Here is a 13551-nt window from a genome sequence, read left to right as displayed (position 1 = left end):
CACACAGCTGCAAAGCATTCACGTTTTCCCAGTTCTTTTCCTCTGCCATGTGGACTATCCAACTCTTATCATTGCAACACGCCTATATTGAACAACACCTGATTAAGGCAGAATATAGCAGCGATGTCTGGAAAGCTAGTTGGCTCTGTCAGGCACTAGGTGGAGCTCTCTGGCTGCCTTTTTGCAGAAATAGTCATTGAATAACCATGAGTTCTACTAGATGACAGCACTGATAAGAAATGAATACCGAGGTTTCCTGGGGCAAATACCAGGAACATCCAATTATTCAGACTGGCCAATAAATAAAAGTAAGAATTCACAAATGTGACTCCTCATCTGCAGACTGAAGTGGTTTAGTACATCCTACTATCTAAAGCCAGGGTTCTCTAATTTGGGTCCCTTGATGTTGTTGGACTTCAACTCCCATCATTCCTTTGGCCACTGTGGCTGGGGATTATGGGAATTCAAGCCCAACAACATCAGAGACCCAAGTTTGAGAATCCCTGGTTTAAGGCAAGAGTAGGCGACCCTGGCTCTCCAGTTGTTGTTGAACGACAACTCCCAAATGAGAGTGCTACCAGAGAATCTACTCTCAGAACACCTCAGAAACAACAAAACCCAGTGCCCCATGGGGTTGTGGGTTTGGGGGTGGTTGGCACCCTATGTGCACTACACCACCACTCGCTCTGGGCCACCCTGAGTGGAGTTATGGGGCTGCTTAAATCCCCATTATCCCCTATGGGGAAAACCTTAAAGATGCACCATCTTCAAACATTCTTTAAATATCACCCCTTTGCCAAATTTCTTTGAAATTTGGGTGGTTGCTTCCACCCATTGGGCTTTACCACCCACCCCACTCTTTTGCCCCCGGGACCTCTTTTTTGCCCTGTATCAATTCAGATTAGGAAAATTCAGGTACAAATTGAATCTGGGGTGATTCAGAGGGGGCAGATTTGGACCCAAAACAAATCAGGGGTGATTCAATTTGGGTACAGATTGAAACAAAAAAAGTGATCCATGCACATCCCTGATTCCTAGATGTTGACTACAACTCCCATAATCCCCAGCCAAAGGCCATTGTAGCTGGACATGCTGGGAGGTGTAGAGAATAACATTTGGGAATCCCTGTTAGAGGGAACACTGATGGTGAACCGTCAATTATTTCCCTGCAACTGAAAAGTACAGGCCAGACCAAGATCATTGAGCCAGAGAGTAAGAAGTTCGCAAAGTCATTACTTGATGCTTTTTATTCTTTTCCAGTCTTTTGCTTGCTTCAAATGCCCGTAAACAACAACTTCTTCTTACAAATATCATTTCTTTAAAAAAAGGTCTTTATTAAATTTTTCAAAGGAGTAAAAATTCAAACAACAATAAAACATAATAGGATAATACAAAGCAGTAACAGCAGTATTTTCAGGTAATTCCAAAGTATTGAAAAAAGGCAAAAGATTCCTGCCAGATGAATGACATATGTTATAGATATTTAAAACATTTAAGTTTTTTTAAAATTTAAAAAAACATCATTTAAAATTCTTGAATTGCATAGGAACATAGGAAGCTGCCATAACGACCAGTCAGATGATTGGTCCATCTAGCTCAGTATTTTCTACACTGATTGGCAGCAGGTAAGAATCTCTCTCAGCCTTATCTTGGATATGCTAGGGAGGGAACTTGAAACCTTCTGCTCTGCACAGAGCAGCTCCATTCCCTAAGGGGAATATTTTACAGGGCTCACATATGTAGTCTCCCATTCATTTGCAACCAGGGCAGACCCTGCTTAGCAAAGGGGACAAGTCATGCTTGCTACCACAAGGCCAGCTCTCTGAAAGATAGTTCAGGGAGACAGAACTTTGTATAGGGTCTTTACTTCTCTCTATGTATTGCCAAAATGAATTCCATCTTGCATAAAACAATGAGGTTATTCACACAATCAAAAACCTGGGTGGAAGTGATTGAGGCTATTCTCACGATTGCCTAAAATCAGGCTAGGCAAACCTGGTTGCCTCAAAGCGGGTAACCCGCTTGCGACGCCCTCTCCTTAGCCCAGGTTAGCAGAGCGAACACTCCGCTAACTGGGGTTTCCGGATTGTGTGTTGCCGTGGCAACTCATGAGGAGATGCTTGACCGGGAGGCTAAAAAGCAGCCTCCCGGCTCGGGGGTCTCTCCAGAATGCTCTGCGCGCTTGTACAGAGCATGCTGGTACTTCTGGGGGCCACACGGCCCCCAGACTCCCAAGCCCCCACTGGCTCCATGACAGAGCTGGCAGTCATGTGGGCGGCCGATTTGGCCACCCAGGGCTTCCCCTCCATTCGTCTGAATTGACGCTGAAATGAAAATGATGAATGTCAATGTGATAATATGATGCTGATGATGTGATGATGAGGAGTTGTGCATGCATTTCTGTTTTGTAATGTGTCTTTCACTTGTCTCGCTAATGTTCGTTGTCTGAAACTTTGCTTTGCTTTTTTCTACCCATAGAAGGACTGTGACTGAAGCAGCAGCACATATACACATGCACCCACCTACCCCCGCCCCCACCCATGGCCAAGGATGCGCTTGCTGCTGGTGCCCAAACACATGTCTGTCACACAGATTTAGAGAGCACATAGCATTCTGAGGCCATGGCCAACATTTTAACCCTAAACCCACTAACCCTTTTGCAGAGCACGCATAGGTATACTATGTTCCCCCCATACATAATCTCAGGTCTAGCAGTATAGCAATTCAAATTACTTGGTTTGGTTTGTTGTTGTGCCTGTGCATTTGGGGGACCTCATGCATGGACACAGGGCTGGTTCTCTCTCTGTGTGTGGACTTCTTTGCAATGAAGATTAGGTCATATGGTGACTTCTAGCACCATCAGTGTTTTTATTCAAACTAGATTGCTTGCATCTACAATAGGTTGTGCTGGTGCCACTGGCTCTGATCCGTTGAAGAAATGTAAAAAAAATCCCGATTATTCCCTATGGGGGAAAAGCTTTGCGCAAATTTCAGAAATTCTTTAAAAATCACCCCTTTCACCAATTTCTTTGAAATCGGGATGGTGGCAGGCACCCACTGGGGCACTACTGCCTGACCCACTCTTCTGCCCCCAAAACCCCCTTTCTGCCCTGAATCTTCCCCAAAGACATGCCAACTTCAAAACTCCTTTAAAAATTAGTCCTTTGCCCAATTCCTTTGAAATCTGGGTGGTAGCTTCCTTGCACCCATTGGGCACTACCACCCACCACACCCCACTCTGGGCCACCCTGGTCCCCACCATGTGGAGCGATAAGGTTGCTGAAATCCCCATTATTCCCTATGGGGAAAAGCTTAAAGACGCATACACTTCAAAAATTCTTTTAAAATCACCCCTTTGCCCAATTTCTTTGAAATTTGGGTGGTAGCTTCCACTCATTGGGCTCTACCACCAACCCACTCTTTTGGCCTTGGGACCCCTTTTTATCCCAATCTATTCAGATTCAGAGTCAGAAAATTCAGGTACAAATTGAAACGGGGGTGATTTGGGGGTTCAGATTTGGACTCAAAACAAATCAGTTTTGATTTGGGTACAAAATGAAATGAAAAAATCAATTTGTGCACATCCCTACCAAATAGCTCTCCAATGCCCACATTGGGCATAAAGTAACCAGTTCAGACCTATGGAGAAGAACCATCTGGCCCCTGCCCTTCTGGTCCATTTTGGAATACTGCAACTTATTTATCACCCTGTCAGGATGTAGCAGCACCACCAACCACTGTACCAACCTGCTCAAGGGCCCCGCCTGACCTCGGAGCAATTGTTCAGAAGCCAAAAATGTACCAAAGAACATGACAACATCTACAGCACAAAACAAAGCCAGCTCATGAGACAGGCACAGAACAGGGAAGAAACCCAGAATAGATTCCAGCATCTCAGGCATGATGGGCTGCCTGGAATCCCACTGAGTAGGATGCTCACGTGACCAGCCTTCCACCATCTGCCGAACGTAGAAATCCTGGGTGGAGTCCTCCATACCCAGGGCCTTAGAATAGAACATCAGGGCTGCCAAATGCCTGGCTGAACTTGGAGCACTACTCCCATGTAGATGGTGAAAGCAGACAGCCAGTTAGACCAATTCATCTCAATGACCTTCTTCTTACTCTTCTCCTGAGCCCTCACTTCTTCGCCCTCCTAAGCCACCGTCTCAGGCTTCCTATAAAGAGCTGCAACACATCAACATATTCCCCACACCAGATTTTTTTCCTTTGTGGCTGGAAGCAAATGGTCCCCCAAAGGTAAGGAGACCCCCAAGGCAGGATAATTTTCAGGCAAGATACTAGGCAACATAGCCAAGCCAGCAAGGCTGGTAGTAGGCCAGGCAGGCTGCGCCGACCCACAAGGTCCCTGCCAAATTTGATTACATGCCCCCTACGCTGGCGATGGCTGGCCAGGCCAACCTGGTGGCCACCCTGGATAGCTGGGAGTAAAACCTGTATGACTGGGAGAGCAAGCTGGAGGATAAAACCCAGAGGGCCCTATAGGCCATGGCCACATCCCAGATGGTTGCTCATCTAATCCAGTGTCAGCAGGCAGAATTCCTGAGGCCAGTGCAGGTGCAGGCATCTGAGGGTTGGGCTCTTGTGTGAGGTCCACGGGCGAAGGGGTTGGTGGAGCTTTGTCTCCTTCAAGCTGAGTTAGGCGATCGGACAATAATTGGAGGAGGTTAGCACACTTTGTAGCCTTTGCTCCCCCCTGCAAGGCCTAGCAGGAACCCCTGATGGCTCCCTTGGATCAGGACCCTCAGGCTGCTGCTTCTCATCTCTTTCCAATGCTTCCAAATGGGCAATGAGAGCCTTTACTGGGCCCAAATCCTCCTCATCTGAAGAAGACGACAGAACGGGAGTGGCCTTCTTTCATTTAATGGGTATACCCCAGTTTTTCTTGGCCTTCTTGGGTGCAATACTGGCTAGTCACAGAACTACCAACTGGCTGAAAATATGTGTGTCACATTTCCCCCACAATGCATCTCTGCCAAAAAAGCCAGCAACCACAGCTCATAGGCAGACCCAGGGACACCAACTCTTCACAAGTCAGAGAGGTTTCCCAAACTACTGCCCCCTCCCAACCAGGGACCCAGAGGGGAGCTGCCAAGTGAATAAAGGAGGAAGGGAGGGAGGGAAAGGGGGGATGTTAAGGCCTCTGAGTGGCTGTGCCACTCACAGTCCACCCCAGTGATCCCTGACAGCACCACCAGTTAAATAGCCCCCTTGGTTATATCTTTCCAAGAATAGTGCTAATGGGTGAGAGGAGACCCTAGGCCCCTGACCCCAACCCCCTTTCCCCGACTCCAAACCGCCACTGTAGCTTGACCCCGAGGCAGTGGAGCAAAAATGCCCTCCCCACTCTTCTCCGATGCTGCCGCAGCCGCTGCCTCAAATGCTGCCATCAGATGATGGAAACGTGACCAGGAGACCCTTCCTCGTCACTGCTCTGGGGAGGACTGAGTTCGTGTGGGCTGGGAGCCGAACAGGAGAACCCCACCCCCAAGCCACATACCACTGGCTGGCCACAACATGCCTTGTGAATTTTTCAAGGCTGGGGCAAAGAGCCTGACCACCCACTCCCAGACATGCTGGGGAGGAACTGACCAGTCTGTTTTCCCATCTGATTCAATTGGATCAGTTTTGTTCCAACAGTTTTGAGCGAACCATGTTGGCTCTCCCGACAATTTTCTTGTTGGGTTGGGTTGGATTGGATCAAACAATTTTCAATGCAGTTTTGTGTGACCTTCTTGCAGGGATGCAACTTTGCTCCTTGGTCTAGTGCAGCATCAGTCTAGATGTCAGCCAGTGACTAGCAGTGGGTCTCCAGGACCAGTGGGTCTGCCAGAAAAGCAGGGGTTCTTTTGGGCAGTGTCTTTTGGGCATCTCTTTCCCAGCTCTACTTGAAGATACCAAGGATTGTGAACATCGACATGCAGAGCCTGTGCTCTCCCACTGAGCTAAGAACCCTCCCCAAAGCATTGGATATTTGAGACTATCAGCAGTCAGGTTTGTTGTTCACATCTGCCCTACCCTATTATTTTAATGTAAAAGGAGTTATAGGAGTGAGGGCAGCTGAATCCTTGCACCTCCCCCCCCAACTCCTGTTTTCTTGCAGTCCACCTTGAATATCAGAAATGATCCTGACCAGGAGAAAAGTGTCTGGGGTGACAGACTGCAGAGAACAAAAGTGGGCAGGGTTCCATTCCTTCACCTAATGTTCCCTTTTTGATGGTCAAATTAGTGCTTCACTGAAATACTCACTCATTTTTATTGCCCTATTTGCATGCGACAAACGTGAGGCGGGTGATTTGGAGGATGCACCAAAAGGCGCAAAAGGGGGTGGAGTGCAAGTGGAGGAGAACTAGGCTTGAATGTGACAGGACACAGCACAGAACCCATTTGAAGGTTTATGCAAAGGCGGTGCGTGCGGCAAAAAACCAATTCTGGTCTGTGCACATTGCTTCTGTGGGTTCACGTCCAGCAGAGCTGTCCCGGGTTGTGAGGAGTTTGATTCAGGTTCCTTCCAATTCAGACCAATTCCCAGGGACTTTGTTCTGCTGCAGTGCTTTTAATGGGTTATTTGCGGACAAAATCTCTTGTATTCGAGCTGACTTGGATTCCACTTTTTCTGCAGAGTCTATTAAGGTGGTGTCCAGCAATCCCTCTTGCAGTATTAGATTGGATCAGTTTCAATCTGTGATGCCTGATGATGTGGACAAGCTGCTTGGGGCGGTGCGGCCTACCACCTGTTCTCTGGATCCTTGCCCAACTTGGCTGCTTCTCTGTCTAGCAGGGAAGTTGTTGAAGATGGCCTAGTTAATATCATTAACTCATCACTGAGGGAGGGTAGGATGCCTCCTTGTTTGAAGGAGGCAATGATTAGACCACTTCTTAAAGCGCCTTCCCTAGATCCCTCAGTGATGGATAGTTATAGGCTGGTCTCCAATCTCTCATGGTTGGGCAAGGTGATTGAGAGAATGGTGGCTAACCAGCTCCCGGTGGTTTTGGAGGAAATCGATTATCTAGACTCATTTCAAACCGGCTTTAGAGCAGGCTATGGGGTTAAGTCAGCCATGGTCAGCCTGATGGATGACCTCTACCAGGGTATCGGCAGAGGGAGTGTAACCCTGTTGGTTCTTTCAGATCTCTCAGTGGCGTTTGATACCATTGGCCATGGTATCCTTTTGGATCACCTGGGGGAATTGGGGATAGGGGGTGCTGCTTTGCAGTGGTTCTGCTCCTGTCTCGCAGGCAGATTCAGGATGGTGGAGCTTGGTGACAGTTCCTCTTTAAAATGGGAGTTATTATATGGAGTTCCTCAGGGCTCTATTCTGTCACCAATGCTTTTTAATATTTACGTGAAACCGCTGGGTGAGGTCATCAGGAGATTTGGTTCAGGGTGTTATCAGTATGCTGATGAAACCCAAATCTATTCCTCCTCCTCCTCCCCCTCCCCCTCCCCCTCCTCCTCCTCCTCCTCCTCCTCCTCCTCCTCCTCCTCCTCCGGAAATGGCATTCACTCCCTAAATGCCTGCCTACAGGCAGTAATAGGCTGGATGAGGGATAACAAACTGAAGCTGAATCCAAGCAAGACGGAGGTGCTCATTGGGGTGTTTGTGTCGGAATTTAAGGGATGAGTTAGATCTTCCTGTTCTGGATGGGGTTACACTCCCCCCAGAAGGAACAGGTGCACAGCTTGGAAGTGCTCTTGGATCCAGGCCTCACCCTGGTATTTCAGGTGGAGGCTATGGCCAGGAGCGCTTTCTATCAACTTCAGCTGATTTGACAGCCGCGTCCATTCCTTGAAGAGAATGATCTCAAAACAGTGGTGCCTCAGCTGGTAACCCCCAGGCTTAACTACTGCAATGTGCTATACGTGGGGCTGCCTTTGTACGTAGTTCGGAAACTTCAGTTAGTTCAAAATGCGGCAGCCAGATTGGTCTCTGGGGTAACCCGGAGAGACCATATTATGCCTGTCTTAAAACAGTTGCACTGGCTGCCGATATGTTTCCGGGCAAAATACAAAGTGCTGGTTATTATCTTTAAAGCTCTTAACTGCTGAACTACCTTAGAGAGTGCCTTCTTTGGCATGATCTCCATCACTCGTTGAGGTCATTTGAAGAGGTCCGTCTCCAGCTAACACTGGTACGTCTGGTGGTGACTCGGAACTGGGCCTTTTATGTAGGTGCTCCTGGCCTATGGAATGCACTCCAGGCAGATATCCACAGTTTAGGCTCACTGTTGGCCTTTAAGAGAGCTCTAAAAACTTATTTGTTTGGCCTGGCCTTCCAAGGTTTTTAAATTGTTTTTTAAAACATTTTATTTGGTTTTAAATGGTTTGAATTGTTTTTGAATTGTTTTTATATTGTTTTTAGCACTGTGTTTTGAATTGTGTGTTTTTATATCTTTTTAAAGTCGGAAGGTCTTTTGAAAGTTGTTGTACACTGCCCAGAGCCTTTGGATGGGGCGGTTTATAAATGTAATAAATAAATAATAAATAATAATACATGTTTCAGGGGAGTTACGGTGGTGGAGATCCACTCTACTGGCAGGTGGCATTTTTCCCGTGGTATACGCCTGGAAATCATGCTACATTGTGACAAAACTTCCAGTGGCAAAAAAGAGAAGTTAGTGAAATTTGATTTTTTTTTAATTGTATATTCTTTTATTGTTTTGTGTTGCTGTTGTTAGGCACTGGGCTCAGTGATGAGAAAAGGATGTGTGAATGGCTCACGTTCTCAGCAATGCAATGTGAGCTCCTGCCCACACTGCTGCCTCTGTGTAAGTATGGCACACGCTGGGGCCATTCACAGGATGGGGATAGCAGGCAGGCAGGCAGGGAGAAGGCTGATCCAACTCACCTTCCCCCCAGATGATCGCCGAACTGTTGCTGGGAGCCCAAATCACACTCCCAGACAATCCATGCTGCGTGGGGCAGTGTGGAGCTCCTGAGGCTGGGATGATACTTTCCAGCCTCCAGATATCCCACAATGCACTGCACAACATCCACCGTGCATTGGGGGATTCCCCCAGGAGACAGGCGCTCCAGGCAGGCCAGGCAAACACACAATCCCGGAGCCCGGGTTAAGGGCTTGCTCAAGCCTTTAACCCCAACTAACAGCTGGGTTGGTGGTGCGGCCCCACTGGGAATGGGCCAAATCCCGGTGGTTCTCACATGCAGCCTAACCCAGGCTGGGCTTCCTGGTTTCTTAGCCTGGGTTAGGGTGCATGTGAGAACAGCCTTACTCTTGTTCTCCAGCTCCGCTCCAGTATAATGTTGCGCAAACACAGTTGTGCAGTGCCGTCCCTAGGAGGCTGTGGGGCTGGGAATGAGTGGCACTCCCATTCAGCAGCACTCCTCCTTTGCTGCTGCTGCAGCTCCCCACCCCCAACTAAATGAGAGGCATGGGTGTACTCTAATGCCTAATCAGGGCACACGCACCCCTCTCCTTTCGTATCCAGCTCATGCGGCCCTGGGAAGGTCCGAACGGGCTTGCCATTATTTTAATCTTTATGTCCGAATAGGAACACATTATCACAGTGCTCTTGGAAAGACATTACTGTCCTGGCCAAATTGTTCAAATCCTGACCTTATACCTACTGACACATTCAGTAAACCAGACCAAACTGCTTTTAGTAGCCCAGAGAAGCAGCTACAATTTCAGGTACTTATCCAAACAGAACAGAATCCCTCGACCTTTCAAGGCTGACCCATCACCAACCATGATAAATGGATGCACTGTCTTGTGGACACAATGCACTAGCTTTGTGCTTTTTGCTGCCTTGGTCAAAGTGGATAACTTATGGTCTCAATTTTCAGTGTCTTGGGCAATGAAACATTCACTAAACTCTTCCCTGCCTCTAATATTTTGCAGCCTTTGGAAATGGCCCTGGTCATGACTAATGATGCATTTTGCTGTCTAGTTGCCAAAGGGGGAGGCTTCTGTACCAAAGCTATGTTCTTTCTTTGAGGTTCACAGTGGGTCAGCATGTCAGCATTCCATCTAATAGCATTCTCTTTCCCACATCAGCTACTGGACTGGAAGCTCATAAACCAGGTGCAATAGTAATGAATGCTGAGCTACCCAGGGACTTTTACACTCATCAGGCTTTACCGAGAGTTTATGGGGAGGCTTTACTGTGAACTCGAAGTTGTCCCCCAAAACCAACACAAATAGTGGTTTTTCTTGTCCCAGATATAAACTGGGTTACACTTTAAAACGCAATGAAAAACCCGAATTGTATGTAACCTGCTCCCCGATAACTCACAGGGACTTTGGGATAAATCTGGCCGATATGTGAATGCACCCCACTCCATTCTGGAGAAGATATGAGTTCAAGGACTTTAAAAGTCCCATGTGAAAAACTTCCTGAGAGCCAGCGAATGCCCAAGTTCAGTGTTCCTTCTGCAGCTCCCATTTCAGGTCCCCCGATGGGATTCCCCTGCTAAAGGGAAGCACAGGCTCTGTCTCTAGCTTTTCTTGGAGCAGTACCATAGATCAGTGGTAGAGCTCAGCCTTTGCATGTTGAAGACCTCAGCTTCAGTTGGGATATTCTTTCCATGAGGCCAAGTGAGACAGTTCCCTCAAGCTTCAGTTAACTGGGGCACCAGCAGGATAGCAACATACCCCCCACTGCCTCACCTGCCTCTCCTTGCTACCTTCTACCATTGGCTCTTTACCTTCTCCTTTTCCTTCTGACCTCCTCTTTGCTGCCACTGCGGCCTGCCTCAGCATGCTGTGTGTGTTTCTGTCTCCATTTGCCCCCTTCCTTGTGTGCCTCTTGGCTGATTATGAAAAGGGGATGGGAATAGAAGCAAGGAAAGAGCATATAAAGCACACCTCCAGTATTCTACTTTGATTGAGTGACTGACTGACTGATTGATTGATTGATTGCTGTCAAGTCGGTGTTGACTCTTAGCAACCACATAGATAGATTCTTTCAAGGATGATCTGTCTTCAGCTTGGCCTTTCCCTTCATTTCCTTTTCTGCATCCTCCCCCTTTTCACAATCAGCCAAGAGGCATACAAGGAAGGAGGCAAAGGAGGATGTGTGCATTGTTCTGCAACACAATCTCAAAGGGGAAGGAGAGGAGGAGGATGTACAAATGGCTGTGTGTGTGCATGCCCATGCACACAAAATCAAGTGGGGAAGGGGAAGAAAGAGGAGGGGGAAATGCACATACAAGAGGGGGCAGCATTTGACACCATGCCTCAGGTGCACACAGGTCTTGGGTTGCCACTGGGTTCAAATCCCAGCATTGCTAAGCAGCAGGGCTTTGAAAGAGCTTTGTCTAATTCTCTAGACAGATGCTGCCAGTCAGGGAAGACAGCAGTGGACTAAATGGGCAGATCCAACTCATTATAAGGCAGCTTCATACTACTACTACTACTACTACTACTACTACTACTACTACTGATATTTATATACCGCTCTTCAACAAAATTCTCAAAGTGGGTTACATAGAAAAATGAAAAAATACATAAATAAGATGGCTCCCTGTCCCTAAAGGGCTCAGAATCTAATAAGAAACATAAGGCAGACACCAGAAGCAGCCACGGGAGGGATGCTGTGCTGAGGCTGGATAGGGTCAGTTGCTCTCCCCTGGCTAAATCTTAAGAGAAGCACCACTTTAAAAGGTGCCTCTTTGCTCAATTAGCAGGGGTTCATACTGTGTGTTCATTCATATGTATGTGTCTGTGTGTACACACACACACACACACACACACACACACACACACACACACACCCCTTACTGCTTTCATGGTTTGTATTTTATTATGTAGATTTCTTAGGTCTGCCTATAGGATTAGATCCAAAGGCTGGTCACAGGAGCAGGGGCGTAGCAAGGATGGAGTTGGCCCAGAGACAAAATTTTAAAATGGGCCCCCCTCACTGAAGCTCAGCCCATGAAGTAAAGAAATCTTAAATGAGGCTGAATAGTGGTAACAAAAAACATTGTGTGTGTGTGCCACAATAGAACATCATCCTAAATTATTTTTTAAAAGGTTGTGTAAATTGTGGACGATGCAAGAGAGAGACATGTTGTTCTGGTAGCTCCAGGTCTTAACACTCACATCAATTTCAGAGGATGAATATAACTGAAGGAAGCCTGGGTGGGTGCATGGCTGGGGGAGTCAGTCATGTGACTTGCCTCTGGGAGGGCCCCCCAAGGCAGTGGGCCCCCAGACAACTGTCTCCCCTTGCCCTATTATAGTTACGTCCCTGCACAGGAGGTAGCTTCTGCTTATGAAAGAGCTAATTTATGCCTCATGCTGGAGCATTTCATGAGGACTGAAAATAAATCCAACCATGTTCTTTCACTATGCTGCACATGGCAACTTTAGGAGGTGATTTGTGTCAGGAAAACAGCAGGCTGCAAAGGGCTGACCCCCCCTCATCTGCTCAGTTTTGAAAGGGGGCTGGTCAGGAGGGGCTCAATACCTCTGTGCCTCCAGTGCAAGGCACCATTTGGTCAAGGCACTTTTCAAAGCAGGGGCAGAAGGACCCTTGCTGGAACTCAATAATCTGCTGCCTGAGGCAACTCCTTGCTGAGGCCACTTCACTTTGCCTCAGGGAAGTGGCGCCCCTGGGGCTGGCACCTATCAGGGATGTGGGGCATGCCTCAGGCCCCTTAATACCTCGGGCCTTCTCTATAGCGGGTTTTCCTCTATACCACTAGATAGCTCACTCTTTTGCTGCCTGCCTTCACCCAAAGATGAGTACATTGCTGATGCTTTTCTAGCCCAAGGCAAAGACTTTTTGTTTTGTTTTTTAAATTACTTACTCAGGCTTTCTGCATGTTCTCGAAGCTGAATTTAACATGACAGTTTTTACTGGTGCAGTTCATTTGGACCACTTTGCTTGTATTCTCATTGTTCCACAGTGCTACTCTATATGCTATTGGTGGTTTTTTTAAAATGACTTCTGTGGGCACTCTGGGAGTTTTCTTTTTGTATTTTTAAACTGAAGGACAACCTCAACCTATTTTAAATGCATATTCACCTGTACTCACCTGAACACCTGACAGACTGGGGCACAGGGCTGAGAATTATGGGGACATCCTTCCCAGATTGGATGGCTATTATGTTCCATTTCAGGTCATCTTCAGGCACAGTGGGGAAACGCTTGACCAGCAAGCAGAAGGTTGCCAATTTGTATCCCGGCTGGTACAATATTTGGCAGCAGCAATATAGGAAGGTGCTGAGAGGCATCATCTCAGACTGCGCGGGAGGAGGCAATGGTAAACCGCCTCCTGTATTCTACCAAAGAAAACCACAGGGCTCTGTGGGCACCAGGAGTCGAAATCAACTTGACGGCACACTTTATTTTACCTATGTTCCATTTCAGTCTGAAGAGGCACTCCTTAAGAACATAAGAACAGCCCTGCTGGATCAGGACCAAGGCCTATCTAGTCCAGCATCCTGTCTCACACAGTGGCCCACCAGATGGGCTCACCTTCTCTCTCTCTTTCACACACACACACACACACACACACACACACACACACACACACACACACACACCACTCCTAGTTTTCTGTAG

The sequence above is a fragment of the Hemicordylus capensis genome, chromosome 1, assembly GCF_027244095.1.
Source record: "Hemicordylus capensis ecotype Gifberg chromosome 1, rHemCap1.1.pri, whole genome shotgun sequence".
Classification (NCBI taxonomy): domain Eukaryota; kingdom Metazoa; phylum Chordata; class Lepidosauria; order Squamata; family Cordylidae; genus Hemicordylus; species Hemicordylus capensis.
Note: the sequence above shows the minus strand (reverse complement) of the source record.